Source organism: Brassica napus, unplaced genomic scaffold (genome assembly GCF_020379485.1).
Source record: "Brassica napus cultivar Da-Ae unplaced genomic scaffold, Da-Ae ScsIHWf_2938;HRSCAF=3723, whole genome shotgun sequence".
Lineage (NCBI taxonomy): Eukaryota > Viridiplantae > Streptophyta > Magnoliopsida > Brassicales > Brassicaceae > Brassica > Brassica napus.
Genome location: NW_026016184.1, coordinates 1 through 5,000, shown reverse-complemented (window position 1 = coordinate 5,000; position 5,000 = coordinate 1). Strand labels below are relative to the sequence as shown.

The 5,000-nt window shown below is 32.5% G+C and overlaps 1 pseudogene across 1 annotated transcript in view; it reads right to left on the bottom strand.

Annotated features, from left to right (window-relative positions):
• The window catches only part of LOC125602658, a 1,974-nt pseudogene extending 560 nt beyond the window's left edge, over positions 1–1,414 (bottom strand). The window contains exon 1 of the transcript XR_007334975.1: positions 1–1,414. This exon is cut by the window's left edge and continues 560 nt beyond it. The product of XR_007334975.1 is annotated as an ATP synthase subunit beta, chloroplastic-like (transcript).
• Positions 1,415–5,000: the final 3,586 nt, after the last annotated feature.

Genomic DNA, 5,000 nt, shown 5'->3' with positions numbered 1-5,000 from the left:
CATTTCGTACTAAGGTGGGTTGGTAACCCACAGCAGAAGGCATTCTACCAATAAAGCGGATACCTCGATCCTGCTTGCACAAAACGGAAGATATTGTCGATAAATAGAAGTACGTCTTGCTCATTACATCTCGGAAATATTCTGCCATAGTTAAGGCAGTCAGACCAACTCTCATACGAGCTCCCGGCGGTTCATTCATCTGACCGTAGACTAGGGCTACTTTGGAGTCCGCAAGGTTTAGTTCATTAATGACTCCAGATTCTTCATTTCCATGTAAGATCATTTCCTTCACGAGTTCGTTCGCCTACTCCCCCAATACGGATACACCACCATGAGCTTTGGCAATGTTGTTGATCAATTCCATAATTAGTACTGTTTTACCCACGCCAGCCCCACCGAATAGTCCGATTTTTCCCCCACGACGATAAGGGGCCAAAAGATCTACTACTTTAATTCCTGTTTCAAAAATAGATAAGGTTGTATCTAAGTCTATAAAAGCAGGCGCGGATTTATGGATAGGAGATGTTGTGAGAGTATCGACAGGACCTAAATTATCAACAGGTTCCCCAAGTACATTGAAAATTCGTCCTAGAGTCGCTCCGCCGACTGGAACACTTAGAGGATTTCCCATATCAACCACGTCCATCCCTCTCTTTAAACCCTCGGTCGCGCTCATAGCTACAGCTCTAACTCGGTTGTTTCCTAATAATTGCTGTACTTCACAAGTCACATTAATTTCTTGACCAAGCGTATCTCGACCCTTAACCACCAGAGCATTGTAAATATTAGGCATCTTGCCCGGGGGAAAGGCTACATCCAGTACCGGACCAATGATTTGGGCAATACGTCCCAGGTTGTTTTTTTCACGTATTGAAACCGCTGGATCCGAAGTAGTAGGATTTATTCTCATAATAAAAAATATGTTCAATTTTGTTGCGAAATTTTTCGAATACAGAAAAAATCTTCGATAGTAAATTCATTGGTTAATTCAATAATAAATGGGAGTAAGCACTCGATTTCATTGGTACCACCCAAGCGAATATGCAATTCAATTTTTTACTTAATTAAATTTCAATGAAGGAATAGTCGTTTTCAAGCTCAACTAACCAAAACCTAGTTTTAAAATAAAAAATATATGAATAAAAAAAATTTTTGTGGAAAGTCTTTGATTTATTTGTCATAATAGGCAAGACTTTGTTTTATCTAGCCAATTCCGAAATGGAACTCTATTTATGATTCATTATTTCGATCTCATTAGCCTTTTTTTTTTCATATTTTCATTTTAGCATATCCGGTTATGCGTCCCATCGATATCAACCCCCCCTTGTTTTTCATTTTCATGGATGAATTCCGCATATTGTCATATCTAGGATTTACATATACAACATATATTACTGTCAAGAGTGATTTTATGAGATGATTCCGTACTACAATTTGGTGGCGGAACTTTAGGCCACCTTGGGGAAATGCACCGGGTGCCGTAGCTAACCGAGTAGCTCTAGAAGCATGTGTACAGCTCGTAATGAGGGACGTGATCTTGCAGTCGAGGGTAATGAAATTATCCGTGAGGCTTGCAAATGGAGTCCTGAACTAGCTGCTGCTTGTGAAGTATGGAAGGAGATCACATTTAACTTCCCAACCATCGATAAATTAGATGGCCAAGACTAGAAATTAGATTAGTAATTCACGTCCGTTTTATTAGTTTAATTGCAATAAACTCGGCTCAATCCTTTAGTAAAAAAAAGATTGAGCCGAGTTTATCTAGTGTATATACTGTTTTTGATAGATACATACTTAATCTAGATATACAAAATCTGAAAAAAAAAGAAGATTAAACACAACTACACTTTTGTATTGTAGTGTCCACAAGAATTCTATACGAAATATGGATTCTTAGGATTTTTTTATTCTTTTTTTAAGTTTCGTGTCAGGGCTTGAACCAAGTATCCCCACTTCTTCTACCCATTCTGCATGTTGTCCTTTTCTTTTCATTCCGTATTGGAATAAAAACTTTTTTTTTATATTAGTATACGAGATTTTACTAAAAAAGTTCTTCATATCGCTTATATTCATAAGCGAAGAACAAATATTTCTTTTTTTAATGAGAATTTTACACAATATAAGAAAATCCTTATTTTCATTTAGAATTGAAATTTTATTAATTTCAATTGCTTTTACTTAATAATCTTAGCAATTAGCAATTGCATTGACATGCTTTGCTTACTCTGAATAGAAAATGAACTATTCAAATTTTTTTTTTGCATTTTCAATTTTTTCATTGAATGACTATTCATCTATTGTTTTTTATTTTCATGTAAATAGAGGCCAGAAGCTCTATGGAAAAATCGTGGTTCAATTTGATGTTTTCTAAGGGAGAATTGGAATACAGAGGCGAGCTAAGTAAAGCAATGGATAGTTTTGCTCCTATTGAAAAGACTACTATAAGTAAAGACCGGTTATATATGATATGGATAAAAATTTATGGTTGGGGTGAGCGTTCTAGTTATTACAATAATGTTGATCTTTTAGTTAACTCCAAGGACATTCGGAATTTCATATCGGATGACACCTTTTTTGTTAGGGATAGTAATAAAAATAGTTATCTATATATTTTGATATAAAAAAGAAAAAATTTGAGATTAACAATGATTTGAGTGACCTAGAAATTTTTTTTTATAGTTATGTAGTTCTAGTTATCTGAATAATAGATCTAAAGGTGACAACGATCTGCACTATGATCCTTACATTAAGGATACTAAATATAATTGTAATAATCACATTAATAGTTGCATTGACTCTTATTTTCGTTCTCACATCTGTATTAATAGTCACTTTTTAAGCGATAGTAATAATTCCAATGAAAGTTACATTTAATTTCATTTGTAGTGAAAGTGGAAGTGGAAAGATTCGTGAAAGCAAAAATGACAAGATAAGAACTAATAGTAATCGTAATAATTTAATGAGTTCTAAGGATTTCGATATAACTAAAAACTACAATCAATTGTGGATTCAATGCGACAATTGTTATGGATTAATGTATAAGAAAGTCGAAATGAATGTTGTGAAGAATGTGGACATTATTTGAAAATGACCAGTTCAGAGAGAATTGAGCTTTCGATTGATCCGGGTATTGGAATCCTATGGATGAAGACATGGTCTCTGCGGATCCCATTAAATTTCATTCGAGGGAGGACCCTTATAAAAGCGTATTGCCTCTGCTCAAAAAAGACAGGGTTGACTGACGCTATTCAAACAGGTACAGGTCAATTAAACGGTATTCCGGTAGCTCTTGGGGTTATGGATTTTCAGTTTATGGGGGGTAGTATGGGATCCGTAGTAGGCGAAAAAATAACTCGTTTGATCGAGTATGCTACCAATCAATGTTTACCTCTTTTTTAGTGTGTTCTTCCGGAGGAGCACGAATGCAAGAAGGAAGTTTAAGTTTGATGCAAATGGCTAAAATTTCTTCGGTTTATGTGATATCAATCAAGTAAAAAGTTATTCTATATATCAATTCTTACATCTCCTACTACCGGTGGGGTGACAGCAAGTTTTGGTATGTTGGGGGATATCATTATTGCCGAACCCTATGCCTATATTGCATTTGCGGGGGTAAAAGAGTAATTGAACAAACATTGAAAAAAGCCGTGCCTGAAGGTTCACAAGCAGCTGAATCTTTATTACGTAAGGGCTTATTGGATGCAATTGTACCACGTAATCCTTTAAAAGGTGTTGTGAGTGAGTTATTTCAGCTCCATGCTTTTTTTTCCTTAACAAAATGAAATCAAATAAAACAGTTAGTTTATCATAATTAACGAAAACCCTGAAAAATTCATTTCTTTTAGAATCATTTTTTTATCGATATTCTTGTTTACTACTCAGTAAACCTTTATCAACAAGATAAAAAGTGAATTTTTGCTTTCGGGAAGTTCAAATTCGACTAGAAAAATAAAACAAAGTTTTTTTCCTCTCTTGCTTGCATATGGATAGATAATTCAAATAGAGATATAGATCTATAGAGAGTCTTGCATCGTTTTGCATTTCCCGAAAATCCCTGTTGGTGGATCAGATTCCAATCAATTTTGTATAAAATTTTAATGGAATAAAATTTTTTCTTTATTAATGACTATTAGAAGACAAACAGAACAAAAAGAATAATAAATCTAACAGGGAGATTATGATAATACATCTATTTTATTTTGAAAGATGAATAAGTCCATTTATTTAGTTTGGCATTTCTTGTACCTTTTTTTTATGATATTTCTAGTAGGTTCTATTATTTCTATTAGGTGTAGATTAGTATTCGATATATATTTACTTAAAGATACTTAGTATAAGTATATAATATATTTGATAGAAAGGAATTACAGGAGTCAAATAGGTTGAAATTGATGTTCCAATTAGGATGTACAAATTTGAGGTGAACCCCCAGGTATGTTTGTAGGTATGTTTTGAGGTTATTATTTATGGATAGTATTTTTTTAATTGTTTTTTATTTTATATACTCATGATAACAAATGTACAAACTAAATTAATTTACAAACAGTATACTACATAAGTAAACTGCTTGGATTTATTTTTAAGTAAAGCGGTTCCTTGATTTATTAAAATTTTTTGTTTATTTTATTTTATAGTTATCTCATCATTTTTTTATGTGTTATTGTATTCAGCAAGAAAGATATAAATTATTTCAAGTTAGGTAGTTTGGAATTTGTTATTTTGGAAGCTAAAATCTTATTTTTTCTTGTGTTATGGATTGATTTATAGACGCCCAAGAACACAATACAACCAAAGACGTGGTGATATTAAGTTTTTATTGTATTTTATTATTTTTTAGTCTTTTTTTTATTTATAATTTATTTATAATCGTTATTTTATTTTATATCACAGGAGATAATTTCTATAATTAGAAAATAATATAACTACCAGAATATTGTAAGAATCTTTAGAATTCAGCATTTACAATAAAACAGGTTTACAAATATTAAATTTGAGGTTAC